This window comes from Mauremys reevesii, linkage group 2 (assembly GCF_016161935.1).
Source record: "Mauremys reevesii isolate NIE-2019 linkage group 2, ASM1616193v1, whole genome shotgun sequence".
NCBI lineage: Eukaryota > Metazoa > Chordata > Testudines > Geoemydidae > Mauremys > Mauremys reevesii.
In genome coordinates this window covers 171,164,851-171,183,100 of record NC_052624.1, presented here as the reverse complement: position 1 = coordinate 171,183,100, position 18,250 = coordinate 171,164,851, and the positions used below count along the sequence as shown (strand labels likewise).

Below are 18,250 nucleotides of genomic sequence, written 5' to 3'. Positions count from 1 at the left end.
TTTCTTCCTCATCCTTTAGGGATTGGAAGAAATGTCAGAAGTTAGTAGTGGTGTCAGCCTGCTATAGGGTTGCCAACCCTCCCGGATTGGCTAGGAGTCTCCTGGAATCGACCTCCTGGTGGCTACTGAAACCAATCCGGGAGATTTTAATAGGCTGCTAAAAGTCCAGTCGGCGACACAGTGGGGCTAAGGCAAGCTCCCTACCTGCCCTGGCTCTGCGCGGCTCCTGGAAGTGACTGGCACATCTCTCTTGCTCCTAGGCTCAGGGTCTCTGCATGCTGCCCCCGCCCCAAGTGCTGACTCTGCAGCACCCATTGGCTGGGAATTGTGGCCAATGGGAGCTGCTTCCCAACTGCACACCATCATGTATGTACAAGTGAAATATAATTAATCCTTATTTAATGCTGTCCTACCAAGAGGTTATCCTATAAATGGTGAGGAATATTATAGATTTAGTGCTGGTTGGCCCCATTACAGAAGAAGCACCAAGAGTCTGGATCTCCTGTTCTTTAGAATGCTGGCTGTATTGCCACTTCTTGCATGAAAGCAGAAGTAGCAGCACAATACTTATTCTTCTCACTAACATGCCATCCACTGGAATTTGCAGAGTGCAGGAAATACTCATTTTTAGGGCTGTTGCAAATGTAAACTGAAAGGCACTGACAAATGTGTACAGTGGGGCCTCGATTTACACGGTGGTTATGTTCTTGAAAAAAACACTGTGCAAATAGAAATTGCTTAAAAGGATACCAAGGGTCGATGGGAAATGAGGGTTTAGGTTCCAGGCTCACAAGATGACCTCTATAATTTATCCAATACAGGTTTTATTTAAAAATTTTAATAAAATTTAAACTTGCTACTAATCTTTACTGATGTTAAGGATGAACTTGATATGATGATAATGCTGATGTTGTTGAAGTCAGAAGTCCGAGAGTTCATCTGGGGTGTCTAGAGAGGCCAGGGAGGGTGGAGCAGTGGCATAGCCAGGGTGAGACACTTGGGTGGGGAGATGATGGGGGCAGGGAAGGAGAGGCAGGAAGGATGGAGCAGGAGCGATCTGGGCCGCCTCCCCTCACCTCCTCCAGCTGACCTTGTGGGGAGCGATGGACACTCTGTCCAGGGGCCCCACAGACCCAGGCGGGCAACTGGGGAGCAGGATTGGGGGCTTGCCCTGCTCCACCTGCCTGGTGCTCAAGACGGGGAGTGGGATTGGGGCGCGGGGGCTTGCCCGCTCCCCAGCTGGAATGCCAGGCGGATAGAGTGGGGTAAGCCCCCGTGCCCTGACCCTGGTCTCCAGCAGGAATGCCAAGCAGGTGGAACAGGGCAAGCCCCCATGCCCCAAGCCTGCTCCCTGGAAGGAGCGTCAGCCGGAGCTGGGCGAGCTCCCGACCCCACTCCCTGGCAGGAGCGCTGGGCTGGCAGAGCAGGGCAAGCCCCCATGCCCCAACCCCACTCCCCGGGTGCGCGCCAGGGACGGGGGGGGGCCCTGATCAGAGTATCTATCGCCCTATGCAAGGCCGGGTGGAGGGGGTGAAGGGAGGCAGCCCCGATCCCACCTGCCTCCCCTCCCCCACCCCCACCATTGCCCATCCACCCGAAGTCAGGGCCCACCCAAGTGTCCCATCCTGGCTACGCCACTGATCTGCGCATCTTGGTGACGGTGCCGCACCGTGTAAAAGTGAATTCATGTGTACTCCTTTAAGTTTTGGGAAATGTGGGTTCAATTCTCTGCTCTGTCACGGGCTTTCCTGTGTTATTTGTGCTTACTCACTCTGTGCGTAACAGTTCCCCATCTACTACATGAGAAGAGCAGCATTCCTGTACCTCACAGCAGGATTGTGAAGCGTTTGGATACTACAATAATGGGTGGGGGCAGGGCATTTAAGAACCTAAAAGAGATGGATTGATTGCAGGGGTAGCTAACGTTAAGGCCAGCTCTGATATTATCAAATCACATTTGCCATCCCTAATATAATGTGTATAATCTTTTTAAAATAAAGGGAAAACTAGACACTGATCAACAAGAACATTCATATAGAAGCTAAATTGTGGATATGCCCCACTTCATATCAAATGGCTCATACCAGAAGGTTACAGTGTCAATCTAAGGGCAAGGCTACCACAGAATTTGGGAAATAGTGATATTGTGGACAACTACCCCCCAACTTGCTATTATATTTTGTTAGAAAAAAATTTGCCTATAGCACATAAAAAGTAAGACAGAGGACAGACAGGTTTATCTGCATCTTGTTATCATTTCATTTAGGAAGGCTGGTACTTGAGAAAATGCACAGTCATACTTTTTCCAATCAAGGATGACCATTCCTGATGCATTGTGTATCAATTTTCTGAAAAGCGTCTGACTTTTTCTCAGAGGTAATATATTTGCTGGTACAGCAGGGGATGACAGGAATGTAGTTTCATACATAGTACGTTAGTCATTTGCTTTACCTGCTACATCAGCCATGTTGTTTTGGACAGAAACCCAAAATGACAGACATGACTGAGCCAGCTGCTGGAGCAAATACTACTACACCCGAAAAACTGATCTTACACAACAACACTGCAGCATGGTGGCAGTCCCTGAGGATTACAGCATCACTGCTGACTTTTAGTTAACCCTTCGAAGCACTGTACAGCAAACAAGATTGCCAGAAAGTTTAATGAGCTGCTTGTTGAAAAATAAAGACAACTTTCTGCATTCAGAGGCACAATCCTATGTATTTACTATATCACTATTACTGCAAATATTTTTCTAGTAGTTGAAAATACAATTCTCTCTCAGGAGATTTGAAAATTTACAGAATACGTTTAACTGAGAACAGTTTATTAATATACTATTTGTTGTGGTTCCAGCATAACAAATTCCCTCAACCCCTCTTTAAAAGAAAAGAAACAAAAGATTAAAATTGTTCAGAGTTTTGGAAACAAAACAGACTTCAAAGCATTAGGAGATGACAATGCAGCATCAATATCTTGAAGAAATATAACTTTAGGAACAGAGTAATCACAAAACATTTTTTACAGTTACTCCTTTAAGTCAATGGGCCTGACTCTTAGCTGGTATAAATCAGCATAACTCAGTGTGTACACTGAATTTAGATGCAGTGTGTTTAATTTATGGTAAAAAGTATTTATAGAATATCAACTGCCACGTATTTTTAAGTTAATATTTATAGTGCTCAAAGTGCCACGCTGAAAGCCCTGGAGAATGATTTTTTCTGTTGATTGCTACCCCAAGAACAGAATGGCAAGCCAACCTTCATGGTGGACTCCTGTTTACAGGACCAGTTTAATATTTTGAGGCCCAGGCAGATGCATTTTTACCTGTCTCCACCCCTGGCCTTCCCTAGACTTGAATTTTCTATCTTGTTGTAATGCATATTAATTGCCAGTTAACGTGTTATTTAGGCAATTGTAAATGTGAAACAGACACATCAGATGTTTGTTATAGGCTCAGCCTAGGGTGATTCATGACCAGGAATAAGTGACCTTCCTGTTATAAATATTTGTGAGTGTCTCTACTTTAGCATTTACGACCAACAACTAAAACTGCAACCCAAATATTTAAAAAAAAAAAAAAAAAGAATCACATCAACTTATCTTTTCAAATGTGAGGGACAGAAACTTACCAAAAAAGTAGAGTCTCATCTAGTCACATGACTCCAGGAGCTGGAGCTTTAAGAAAAGCACCAAATATCATGAGACTCACAATAAAGTAATGAAAGTTGGCAACACTGACTTTAGACAAGGCTCCTGCCTCTAAAAAAAAACACATTATTTTGTATTGGCTGCCATCTGCTTCCTGTGATGCAGACTAAGTGGAGTCCATCTGCTTGTGCTGAGGTCCATGCATTGTTACCAATATTTTATTTTTTAAACAATATTTAAAGGGATAATTTCTCTAAACAAGGGGCTGCAAGGGCCCCTTCTACCTCAGTGGTTTGTGTGCATTGTGGAATTTTAGGTTATTTTATCTTCTCTTTCTCCAGTTACAGTGTTTTTGTTAATAGAATATAATATTTAGCTACAGATAATCAATCACAGAGCATGGATAGCATATTATGGACACAAATTCAAAGCAATGGTCATGTCAAATAGTTTGAAGCTATCCATAGCCTGAAATGTGTTGCCAAACAACACTGAAGTCATTTAGAAAAAATTAATAAGAGTCAGTGTAAAACAAACAAAATGAGGTGCTAAATTCATTGAATGAAATGTTTCCTGCAAATAGTTCACCAAGCAAGGGAAACAGACTAGAAAGAATAAATGAATTAGTTTCAGTAAGCTAAAAGCGAGGTCCTCCCTTCCGTATCCTTTGTTCTCTCCTCCCATGCCTACCCCCTATCCATCTTCAGACCTTTTAAACTAATTTGTCTAGCATTATTTCTCTCCTCTCCTTTGTTTGGACAGCAGCATCTCCTTCCTTCTTATTCTCTTTCCCACATGTAGGCGTAGCAGAGAAGAATTCACTCTCTACATCAATTCTATACCTAGCTTCTCTACAGACACTGAAACAAGGATGACCATTTGTGATGACAATGTGTGTGGTTTGAACACCTGTTCACTAGGACTTAGTCAAAGACCAGCTAACATTTAACTACTTTGTGTTTTTCCCCTTGTATTGTATTTTACTTTGCAAAGGATACCTTATTTCCAAACTTGTTGTGCTGTTTAAGTGTATCATCCCATATCACACTCACTCAATCAATCAATAATGAAACTAACTTAAGAGCATGAATTTTGAAGTTTTGCTTTCAGTAATGTAACTAATGTGCTAATTTGAATCACAGATGTGTTACACTAGTAATGTCTATTTCTTATGATGAAGGTCCCTAGGTCATAATATGAACTGGAGCCATACATAAAGATGCTGTAGTCATGAATTTAGCTGTGTACAACAAAAATTGCTGAAACAGAGTGATACTCTTATTGTCTATTAAGTAGCATTAACTAGAACTGAATCCAAACCCCACAATATATAAATCTCATGTCCCCCAAAATAAATCAATTTACACCTTCAGAAAAGGTTTCTATGCACCTGCTTGTTCCAGGTCGACGGTATTAAGGGAAAGCTAAAAAAAATTGCTCTGCACTTCTAAATTATATCCAACCAAAAAAGTATATTTAGTGAGCACTGAAGTTATACAGAAGTCGGTGTTTCAGATTTACTGTATGAATGGTCTCTGTAACATAGTCCAATTGTCCTATACAATTTGCAAAAGACTCCTGGCACTTTGAGCAAGGAGATTTTCCCTAATTCATATAATCAGACAGAGAGAAGTTATAACATTTTAATCAATCTGTGAGGTCCAGCTGGGAAGTTCCATTACAAAGCATTGTCATGCCCAGCAGGAACTTGCAGACTCTGGGAGACTGGAATGGTGCTGCACTTTTCAACAATAGCTATGGCAGATTAATAACTACTAAGTTAAACAAAAGACTGTTTCCTCCCCTACACATTTGCATAGTACAGCAAGTTAGTATGTTAAAGTACATTTCCTCTCTGTAATGGCATCAGCTGCTACAGGAGCCATCTGAGAGTGAATCAAGTCAGATCAGGGAAGACCCTGTATATTAAACACCTGGCTTCTCAACTGGAGGTGGAGCCAGAGCTCATCCTCTCAGGGCCAGCCTACACTAGGATAAAAAGCACATCCCCAGATTTCACCTAGACCAATGGTTCCCAAACTTGTTCCACCGCTTGTGCAGGGAAAGCCCCGGTGGGCCGGGCCGGTTTGTTTACCTGCCGCGTCCGCAGATTCGGCCGATCGCGGCTCCCAGTGGCTGTGGTGCAGTGCTCCAGGCCAATGGGAGCTGCTGGAAGCGGTGGCCAGTACGTCCCTCGGCCTGTGCTGCTTCCAGCAGCTCCCATTGGCCTGGAGCAGTGAACTGCAGCCAATGGGAGCCGTGATCGGCCAAACCTGCGGATGCGGCAGGTAAACAAACCAGCCTGGCCCACCAGGGGCTTTCCTTGCACAAGCGGCAGAACAAGTTTGGGAACCACTGACCTAGACCAACTAACAATATGTGTTAAAATACAATTTGCCCTGTGTAGACTAGAGTTCTAAAGAATGTTAACAAACATGTTTTTTAAATACATCTTTTACCCTAGTGTGGATAGGCCTTGATGAGTAAAATTCTATCACTTGTATTTTAAAATCCTTTCAATCCTTGATAATTTTAAAGATACTACTGGAAGTGAAGACCATCATCATCATCCCTCATTGCCTCTAATTCAGAAAGCCTCTGGTGTTAATTCCAGAAATGGAGAGAAGACAATAGAAGAAGGATAAAAGAAATTAGAACCAAGGACCCAGCAGAAAAAGAAATGTATATTTTTTTAAATAACATAAATTGGCACAAACACAAAGTACATACAATGAAATCTACATCCCTTAAGTAGAATTCTTTTTAAATTCAAATTACAAATCTGTGAACTAGATAGAACATTTCTTGAAGCAATTATAATAATTCTAATTAAAATGCAGTTATTGTGCAGTAATATCAATTAGCTCTTTAAAAACCTAATTAATAATTTATCAAGGAGACAACTCAATAATTCATCAGAGGCAGTAAAAGAGATCTCTCATTTTATACCCACTACTACAGGGAACAAATTTCATTTAGAACTATATGGTTGGCATAAACTGGTATAGCTCCACTGATTTCAATGGAATTACACTGATTCACATCAGCTGAGGACCTGGCCTTGCCAAATTAAGTGTTTTTTCTCTAATTCTCCTATTATCCTGTATAAGTGTTAGTTGTCTGTCTACTTTGATAAATAATCATGAAAGTAACTATCTATGGTTATGATATGATTCGTACAAGGGCTGTATTATACAGGTTCTATTTTGCTGTAGAAATGAATATCAATAAAAATGAAGCAAAGATTTTTTGGGGGAGGGTGGAGGAGAATTGGAATAAAAAATAGGATGTATGCAATCAAAATCATTTTAAACTACTAGTAACTAAGTATCTAGGTGAATTAGCAATGAGAGGATGCATGAGAGGAACAAGAAGAGGATAGGAAAGTACCCCTGAAAGAAATTTTTGAAAAACAGGCAAATGATTGGCATGGCTTTCAAGCATTTGACAGTGGCAAGTGGTGTTGCAGAGAAATCTAAGATGGTAAATTCCTCCTCAAAGAGGCATTGGCAATCTACAGACAGTACATTCCAGCAGGAGCATGATAGAAACTGCCAGACCCTCCACCCACTGACATTCAGAAATGTCAAGAATTCTTTGTTCCATGCAAGAATGTTTATTGCAAAAGACATTATCTTTGCAATAAACAAAAAACTTCCTTTAGCATTAGTTAAGTTTGCTTACATCAATAAACTATTAGGAAATTAGGAGGGGTAAAGTTAGGAAACACATTGCCCATTCAAACATAATTGCCACCTTGCCCGTATGCATTATGTTACAGCCTTTAATCACATGGTTCCCTCCCCCTACCCAGTCCCCACAGACACACAGAGGACCCGTTTTATTCAGTGCACAGCATGGGCAGCGGATGCAGTCCCCCTTCAGGGAAGCTAGCCCCCTACCCCATCTCTTCTGCCCAAGCCCCTCTCCCCCGTGGCTGGAGCTCTTCTCCCTGCAGAGCATGTCTGCAGGCCCTTGGGAGGGGGCAGGAGGCCAGACTGGAGCCCCTGCCCTGGGGTCCTACAAGCAATGAGGCAGGGAAGGGACATGGGCTGGGGACTGCTCTTGGGCATCTCAGCCCGAGCCCAGGGCAGGTGGAGGGTCTGGGGCTCCCCACAGCAGCTTGGGCTCCCTGGGCAGCTCTTACCATGGCCCATCTCTGTCTTCCAGCCTGGCCAGGGGGCAGAGCCTCGAAAAGGAGGAGCAGGGGGCAGGGCCATAGTTCCAGTGCCAGTGACTCCTTACTTCTACCCAGTTTCCTGTGCTCCTCTGGGGGCTCCCAAATTGGCTGGGGCCCCTAGGCATGGACCCCATAAGCCCTGGTGTTAATCTGTTACTGTTCTTGATACAGTATATAGATTATATACAAAAATTCTTACATTAAAACCTTTTATGAAACATGCAGGGTTTGTTGCCCCTCCCGTTTTCTTAAGCATGTAACAACATCAGTGCTCTGAGAGGAAGTCACATCATCAGCTAATGTGTTTTGGGAAAATCCCTTTGATAAATTAAGTGAAAATACTCCCTGTCAATAAGTTGTTTTAGAAAAAGAAAAAAAAGTACTGCACTTGTTGAAAAATGTGTTACTTCCTGCTTCCAGTTGGTCTCTGACATAGCTGAATAGAATGCAGCCGCAGCACTGAGAATAATTCCTGCATAAAAATATTCTTGCTCTAGTTCTGGTTTCTGATAGTCATGATCTTCATGCATTTCTGTCTGTATGACTCATAGCACAGTGAACGTTCTTCAGCCTTTGTTCTCAACAAGTGTCCAAATGCTAGAAAATGTGTGTGATCAATGGGGGCGGAGGAAGAGAGAGAGAGAGCAGTTATTTATACTTGTGGAGTGCCTGGCTCATAGAACTGGTAATAGGGGGTGGTTATTTGGTGTCAGTCCTGCATTAAGTAGTCACAAAGTCATTACCATTGAACGGTTGTTCACTGACCTACATGAAACAAGTCCAGACCAGACTATTCCCTAGTGGGCAGGTGTCCATATCTCAAAACCCACATATACAGTTGATACTTCTGTTTGCTGCCTCAGCAAGAAGCAGTGTGGATAAAAATTTATTTAAAAAGTGGATTTTTTAAAAATTAAATTAGTTTTTTAATTTAAATTAAAAACTGATTTATTTAAAAAAATAAAACCTATTTAAAATTTAATTTGAAATTGACAATGTATGCTCAGGCCTAAATTTATAATCTATTAAAATCATTTTAATTAAATACAAAAAAGCATTAAGTAGTACGTTTGCTGCCAAGATTTAAAGAAATTCAAACCAGTGAACTGATGGAAGTCACAGGGTAACAACCTCAAACCAGAGTTTGTTGAAGTGCTAAATCAGCTTTTGATATCAGTAGCCTCTTCGGCAGGTGCAAAGAGAATATTTTCTTTCAGTTTGGTCAACAAGTCCAGTTAATGACTAATTCATTCAAAGTTAAGAAACTAATTAGGAGTTGAAAAAGCCGGAAAATTTGCTTCCCTCTTCCAATCTATGAATAGAAGAAAACTACATATGCAAGGATGACTTCTATTAATTCTGAAGTCTTGAACACAGAGATCATTGAAAACAATAAATTAAATTTACTAACTACAGATATTTCCTTTGTTTAATAAGCTGGTTAGTTTTAAATGCAAAATGTTTTGATCAACTTTTTTTTCTTATGTATCCAACACATATAAAAATTACAATGCTTTTTTGTGCATTTTTTATTGAATTTGAATTTCCATCCAAATAGAGCTTAACACAAATTTCCAGAAAAAATTATTAATTCTGTGAATAAAAATGCATCATTTACCCTTTTTTAATGTAATCAAAATGTAAAACTTAAGAATGTGACTAAATATTAGTTTCACTATATAAGTACATAAATAAATGAGTATAGATATAGTGCATTTTCCTGGTTATCAAAAAGAAGCACCACATTTAGTGTAAAGGCTATATTTAGCTGCAAATCAACATGTTTTAATAGTTACCAACCAATGAGAATCAACCTTTCTTTAGGAAAATAAAAGTACAAATGCAAAACACGATTGAAGTTGATGGTTTAATCAAGATTTCCGGCTTGCTGAGTAAACCATGATTTAAATCTGTGATTTAAATCAATCCACCTGCAGAGAATCCAAGGACTGAATAGAGGATGACTTAATTTCTCACTCTTATTGGTGGCACCCCCATGTCAAGGTTGAGACACATTGGTGGAGGTAGTACAGGGAAGCTTGCATGGCTGCTGCTTGAGTTGTCACTGTCCTATCGATAAATAGAGGACTTCAGTTCTTCAGAGCTATCCACCTGGAATCTTTCACAAACACTAAGCTCACTTCAATATATGTTTAAAAAAAATAGGCACTGTTGTTCTGTTAACATCTGAGAAGGGGGACATCTCTGTCACCTTCTCATGGCATTCCCCATGAGTAGCATAAAGCGAAACAAAAGTAGACAAAATTGCAAAATACAGTTTGCATTCTAAGCAATCAGCCCAAAAGAACCATCCTCCAATGGGCCCCCTTTCAGGGCCAGAACTGCAAACTCTACCACTGGGGCTGGTTCTCAAAATGCTGCATTTTAATATTGAGGGGATGCAGCAGTAAAGGGGGGATACCTCCTTCCACTTAGCTACAAACCTGGATGCACACCTCATCTTGCTTCAGGAAACACATTCCACCACTGATATGCATTTCAGTTCTAGTCTATGCTGTCATGACTCATCACCATCACAAGCAGTATGGAATGGCATCTTACATTAGAGAAGGGCTGTCCGCTGTCACTGTATGAACATCTGGTCCAAGTGATATCATAGAATGGCAGGCAATAAAAGTAAATGAGCTTACACTGATTAATGGCTACAAGTTTCAATCATTTAACTGGCCAATCCCCACTCTACCCATCTTTCCAGGTCCTCCCATCTACTGTGGCAACTTCACTTTCTGTCATGTCAATTGGGAATACCCTGACAACAATGCAGGCGGACAGAGTCTAATGGAGTGGGCACCAGTCATTGACCTTCAACTCCTCTATAACCCAAAGCAAACACCAACTTTTCACAGTAGCATTTGTGCAACAGGCTCTCTCCCAGTGCACTGGGCAACTGCCACCACTGGTCATAGAGTGGAAGCTTTGAAGCTTTCCCAAAGACTCAGCAATCAGCTGTCTTTGATCACCATGGGCCTGCAGATATCAACAAATAGCTTACAGAAGGCCTGGTGGAATCTTTGGAAAGCTTGGTGGGAGGTCTTGCAAGCAGAACTAGAGACATCTGTCAGCAAACTGGCTGAGTTGGACTTGACATGTCCAGCCAATATAAATGACTTCTACCAGACTTCAGTGAATTAATTCAAGCAGCTGCTAAGAAATTGATTTCTAGATGCTATCACTGACAATATATCCCTGGGTGGTCATCAGAGGCAATTAAGCTCTACCAGGAATTCAAATCAGCTAATAACAAACAGGAGCTCACTAATAAATCTGAGGAACTCATTCAACTGCTGAATCAAACCAGGCATGACTGATGGACAGAGTCAGTCATAAAGATGGACTTTACTCTGTGTAGCCAGAAAGCTTGGCAGTCCGTCAAAAGACATTTTGAAGATTCCAGCCACAAGGAGTTTCCAGTCACCACAAATGCCATTGCATTCCAGCTTGTGGCTAACAGACACACACAGAACTCAGATAAGCCTTTCAGCCATGCAGTCAGAACTGAAATTACAGAGAGGTGACAGGTTCCTAGTGTGGATTGATACTTGATGGCTCCTTGATGGGGCTGACAGCCAAGTTATTGCATGCTATTTCCTGTAATCCCATGGTGTGGATTATCTTGGAAATGATAGTGAATTGAAGCTTCATCTTGCAAGATGGAGACAAAGTTAGGTGTCACCGTAATAGACTTCCACAAGGATTGGTTCTAGCTCCTGTCATTTTCAGCTTGTATACTTTTGACCTACCAACAACAAAGGTTGATAAGTATGTATACACAGATGACATCTGTCTCACTAATGTGGATAACGATCTACACAATATGGAAGGCTCACTCAGCCAGGACATAAATACTCTGGCCACTTAATGTAAATCTTCACTGATGAAGGTAAGGAAATATAAGTAGGGGCCACAACCTTCATTCATTCCCTTTCCAGATAGTTGTCACTTATTTAGGAATCAAACTGGACCGCCAGTCCTATCTAGAACACTTAAAAAAAAGATCTCTTCCCACAGTGCTTTGATCCAGAAGACTCCTGGGGAGTGGAGGCAAATGTTTAACAAATTTTAGTCATGACACTGGTATTTGCTCCAGTGGAATATTATGCGGCAGAAGTCAGTATATGCATCTCTTTGATTTGGAGTTGAACACAGCCACCCATCTCATTGGTGGTTGCCTTAGCTACACCTTAACATCTAATTTAAACATGTTGGCTTAAATAGCTCCCTCAAAACTTCATTGAGATGCCATTACCCTTAAAACTGCATGGAGGGCTATAATGGGTGAAAACAACCTGCTGCATACAAAGCTGACAATGGTTCCAACAGCTGCAAACAAACAACTCGTGCTTCCTATAAGGTCTGCCCACCTCCAGAAGAAAACACCTACACCTGCAGCTCCTGCTGACTTGCCATGACTGACTTTGCAGCAGCCATCCATGCACTTATATCCAGTGCTGCCGCCACACTGCCAATCTCAGATAACACATCAGGGCCAACAGTTATGTCTTTGCAGAGAAGCAGCAACTCTGGGATAGAGACAAATATACTGACAAATTTCAGAAGCCCTAATTTGCTTCCACCTGTTTGTAGCCTGGGACACAAATCCTGGACTAGGCTTAACAGGCTACTCACTGGAATGGCCAGCATGCCAGCCACAATGCAGAAATTTGGCTTAGCCCAATCTTCACACTGTGATAGTGGGGAAGTGATGCAGACAGTCAGATATGTGGTGGAGCTCACAATTAGAAGACTGGAGAGCAGACTGCTACATCTAGCTACCTTTGATGATGCAGCAGTTAACTGGCTGAACAATCTAGATATCAACATACAAAAGAAGAATACCTGAAAAGTTGTAAATATCAGAAACAAAAGCAATAGTCATTACAACAGTTAGCTTTTGTGTAAAGAGACATTATATTGGAACACAATCAGAGCTTTCTATTTAACAGGGTGTTACCATATTACAAAGTGAGCATCATTACAACTGTGATATGTAGTTTCTAGTGTTTTTATTGAATTGACTGAAATCTCTATATAAACATTTAGCAGACCAGGCAACATCCATCAAATGTTAATATTCCAAAAGAACTGGGCACTTCAGTTATTGAGTGCCCATCTTGAGAAACATTGAATAGGCCTGATTCCCAGTGGATGAGTGCTCTACACTTCCTGACAAACCAGGACCTTCTAAAGGGACTCAGGCTGGGCACTCAAAAATTGACGCATCCAGCAAATCACTAAGTCATTTTGAAAATGTTGGCCTCTGCTCTTTTGGGTGTCTGCCAGTCAAATTTGGGTTCTTTTTATAGTAATTTTTTGTTACACACAATTTACTCTATATTAGTAATCTGATTATCATAGGGTTGCCAACTTTCTACTCACACAAAACTGAACACCCTTGCCCCGCCCCTCCTCTGAGGCCCCACCACTGCTCACTCCATCCACCACCACCCCCCCCGTTGCTCACTCTCCCCACCCTCATTCACTTGCTCCTTTCCACCGGCGTGGCTCAGGGGGTTGGGGTGCAGGAGAGGGTGAGGGCTCCAGCAGGGGGTGCAGGCTCTGGGGTAGGGCCAGGGATGAGGGGCTTGGGGCTGGGAGGTGGAGTCAAGGGTTCAGGGTATGGGAGGGGGCTCTGAGGCAGGGGGTTGGGGAGTGGGAGAGGGTAGGGGCTGGGGGGGGTGGATTCCAGGGTGGGGCCAGAAATGAGGGGTTCAAGGTGTGGCAGGGGGCTCCAGGCTAGGGCAGGGGTTGGAGTGTGTGGCGGGGGTGAGAGCTCCTGATGGGGGTGTGGGCTCTGGTGTGAGGGCAGGGATGAGGTATTTGGGGTGCAGGAGGGTGCTCCGGGCTGGGATTGAAAGGTTAGGAGAGCGGGAGGGGGATCAGGGCTGGAGCAGGGGGCTGGGGAGGTCAGGGCTCAGGCTGGGGGTGCAGGCTCTGGGGCTGGCCCAGGGATGAGGGGCTTGGGGTTCAGGAGGAGGCTCTGGGTTGGGTGGTCCTTGGGGTTGGGGCGTGGGCTTACCTCCAGGTCAGTGGTGCAACAGGGCTAAGGCAGGCACCCTGCCTGTCCTGGCTCCACGCTGTGCCCCAGAAGCGGCCAGCATGTCCAGCTCCTAGGCGGGGGGCCTAGGAGGCTCCAAGTGCTGCTCTTGCCCACAGGCACTGCCCCATCCCCTCAGCTCCCAATGGCTGCGGTTCCTGGCCAATGGGAATGCGAAGCCAGTGCTCAGGACAAGGGCAGTGCCCAGAGTCCTGTGGCCCCCTCACCTCTGAGCCGGACCTGCTGGCTGCTTCCAGGGCGCAGCGTGGTGCTAGGACAGGTAGGGACTAGCCTGCCTTAGACCCGCAGCACTGCTGACTGGACTTTTAATGGGCCGGTTGGTGGTGGTGACCGGAGACGCCAGGGTCCCTTTTCAACCAGGCGTTCCAGTTGAAAACTGGCAATCATATTATTTCCTGCCTATGTACTGGAATGTTTCCTTTAAGTTCTGAGGTCAAGATCCCCAAAGGTGGTTAGGCGCCTAAGTTGTATTTTTAAGTGCCGTTGTGATCCACAAAATCCCCGCCCAGCTGCCAGGTAATTCTGTAGGCACTTAAATTCACTTGGGTCCTAAGATTTTGCAGTAGAAATTTCCTAGGTGCCTATGGTTCTGGGCATGCACACTGCTGCCTCCCTCTAAATGCCCAGACACTTATCTCTCACCTATGCCCCAGAGTGATCCATGAACCAGGGGAAGGTAGGTGCTCCTCCCTAGCTCACATGTGGGGCCCAATCCAGTAGGCATGCTCAAAGGCTGTCTAAGTCCAAACAAAACAATCAGAGGAAGTCTACCTCCCTCATAATCTTTAGCTCTGTGGTTACCACACTCACCCAGGATGTAAGAGACCCCCTGTACAAGTCTCTCTGTCTGCCTGATGAGGAGAAGGGATTTGAATAGGAATATCCCACCTCTCAGGAGAGTGCTGTTACCACTCAGCTAAGGAACACTCAGATATTCAGGTTCCCTCAGTTCCTTCTGTTTAAGCTGTTCCTCTTTAATTAAATAATTACATATTAATTGGGCCAAAGAATGAGTCTAAATGACTCTACAGCTCTAGTTAGAACACTCACTTGAGAGGTGGCAGATCCCTTATCCTCATGAGGCAGAGTGGGGATTAAACTGATGGTCTCCCACATCCTCAGTGAGCGCTCTAACCACTGGGCTAAATATAAGGGAGCTCCTTCCCCTCCACTACCAGAGCCTCTGAGCATTCCTACCAGATCAGGCTCCACATGCAAGTTAGGCAGAGGAGCACTCATTTTCCCCAGGACTGTGGTTCACTTGCAGAGATAGGCACCTCCCTGCAGCCCAGACTTAGGCACCTCTCTCTGTGAGTGGTAAACAGTGAAGAGGACAGGTCACTGATTGAGAGTGATCTAGATTGCTTGGTAAACCGGTCGCAAGCAAACAATGTGTGATTTAGTAATGTTAAATGTAAATGTAAATATCTGTGAACAAAAAAATGCAGACCTTACTGACAGGATGGAGGATGCTATCCTGGGAAGAAGTGACAATAAAAACCATTTTGTGGTCATGGTGGATAATCAGCTGAACATGAGCTCCCAACATGCTACTGTTACCAAAAGAGCTAATGCAATCCTAGGATGCATAAATGGGAATCTCAAGTAAGGGTAGAGAGGTTATTTCCCCTCTCTATTTGACCGGTGTGACCGCTGCAGGAATACTGTCTGTGTCCAACGCCAGTGCCCACAATTCAAGAAGGATGTTGATAAATTGGAGAGGGTTCAGAGAAAAGTCACAAGACTGATTAAAGGATGACAAAACTCACGTTATGGTGACTGAGCTCTTTGAGTCTTTCGATTTAGCTTAACAAAGAGAAGGTTAAGGGGTGAGTACCTACACGGGGAACAAAACATAACAGACTCCTCTTTCATCTAGCAGAGAAAGGTATAACAGGATCCAATGGGTGGGAGTTAAAACTAGACAAATTCAGACTAGAAATAAGGCATAAATTTTTAACATGTGGCGGTAATTAACCATTGGAACAATTTATCGAGGGTCATGCTGGATTCTCCATCACTAACAATTTTTAAATCGAGATTGGCTGTTTTTCTAGAATATATGAACTAAGCGTTATTTTGGGTAAGTTCTATGGCCTGCGTTGTACAGAAAGTCAGACTAGAGGATCACAAAGGTCCCTTCTGGCCTTGGAATCTATTAATTGTTTTCACTTTTGGCAGACAAAATCCCATCTTTTATGATAAATTAATATATACTTACTATATTTTAAGCATACGGACATGTTGTTGCAAGTGTGGACAGAAATGGCTGACTATGTGCAGTATTATCTATTTCACATCTGGTTGCACAGGGTTTGAATGAGATCACAAATTGGCCTGTTTCTTGTTCATAAAGGGATTCTTATAGAGTTTGCAATCACTTTGCAGTTTTCAGTATCTGAACCAGCTGGAATACAAACCAAATGTTGCTCTCAGTTTCACTCATGCAATCCCACTGGAGCCAACAGAGCGATAAGACAATGAATGTGGCCCCATATGTTTATCCAAACAATTTTTTTACTACTGGGAAGGTGAATAACAAAGCCACATGATTAAAATTATGGGGCTAATAGCCATTTGTAATAAACATCTTGCTTGGCCCTGATTCTCCTCCCACTTTCACCAGTGCAAGTGAAGAATCACTCAACTGAAGTCAGTGTGAAATGAGTCAGATGAGAATCAGGCTCCTTGGGTCGAATATCACACATATCCATTTAAGCCTTTTACCTTGATTCTCATTATGGAGTTTCCTTTCCATAAATGCTTGGCAATGTCACAGTCTCTCTTTTTCCATCTTCATTGTGTACAGATTTACAGAGAAATTACACAAGCACTTTGAAGAAGCTGCCAAGAATGACTCTGTTATAACAAGTATCACATTTCATAGGCTTCTCCGCCAGATTTATCATAACAGGAGCAAAGTCATCCCCTCAGACACTGTGGGTGGAAGGAAGAAGAGTTTAGCAGATCCAGGCAAAGAACAGATTGGGTTCTGGTGGGGACACAAGAAGGAATTCTTCCTCTTTGGTATTATTCCAACCTTCCCCCACAGAAACACCTCCATGAGAGCTTCAGGGTGCCTGCCAACTCTAGGTGGGAAGTGGACAGGCAAGACCATCTGTTTTTTTCCCTTCCCTAAATCCACGAGGTTTGCTTGCCTAAGCTTCACTGACTGGGTCAGCATACCCAGTAAGTTTATTCTTCATGCTCACACACCTCCTAAAATAGGACTGTAGCAACAAAAGTCACTGGTCGAACCCATGGTAGCATAGCTCCATTGAAGCTATGCTGCCATGCACTTGAAAGAAGGCTGAAGGGAAATGAGACTGGTGGCAGAACGGAAGCAAAAGGCCTCCTTTCCTTTCCTTTGATCCCAGGGCCCAAAAAACCCCCGGCATAATTTAGAGCAGCCTACTTTAAAGTACGTTACCTTCAGCCACCAGCTGTAGATCTGGTGGAGTTCTGTGCGCTCCATTACTTCCCTGGCATGCCCCTATGTATAACTCAAGACCATTGAAGTTGATGGAAAAACTCAAGCCACAAATGGTTACATCTGGAAATAGGAGAGAGCATGGGTTATAATGGCAGAGAGAAAGGAGGGCCAGGGCAAAACTGGGAGGCAAAATCAAATCAGTATCTTAGATGCCTATATACAAATGCGAGAAGTATGGGTAATAAGCAGGAAGAACTGGAAGTGCTAATAAATAAATACAACTATGACATTGTTAGCATCACCAAAACTTGATGGGATAATACACGATTGGAATGTTGGTATGGATGGGTACAGCTTGCTCAGGAAGGATAGACAGGGGAAAAAGGGAGGAGGTATTGCCTTATATATTAAAAATGTACACACTTGGACTGAGGTTGAGATGGACAGAGGAGATGGAAGTGTTGAGAGTCTCTGGGTTAGGCTAAAAGGGGTAAAAACCAAGGGTGATGTCATGCTGGGAGTCTACTACAGGCCACCTAACCAGGTGGAAGAGGTGGATGAGGCTTTTTTTAAACAACTAACAAAATCATCCAAAGCCCAAGATTTGGTGGTGATGGGGGACTTCAACTATCCAGATATATGTTGGGAAAACAACACAGCGGGGCACAGACTATCTAATAAGTTCTTGGACTGCATTGCAGACAACTTTTTATTTCAGAAGGTTGAAAGAGCTACTGGTGGGGAAGCTGTTCTAGATTTGATTTTAACAAATAGGGAGGAACTCGTTGAGAATTTGAAAGTGGAAGGCAGCTTGGGTGAAAGTGATCATGAAATCATAGAGTTCACAATTCTAAGGAAGGGTAGAAGGGAATACAGCAAAACAGGGACAATGGATTTCAGGAAGGCAGAT

The 18,250-nt window shown here is 43.2% G+C and overlaps 1 long non-coding RNA gene across 1 annotated transcript in view; it reads left to right on the top strand.

The window, feature by feature from the left end:
- Positions 1-18,250, top strand: part of LOC120396690 — a 69,900-nt gene that overhangs the window by 43,980 nt on the left and 7,670 nt on the right. The window lies entirely within an intron of this gene.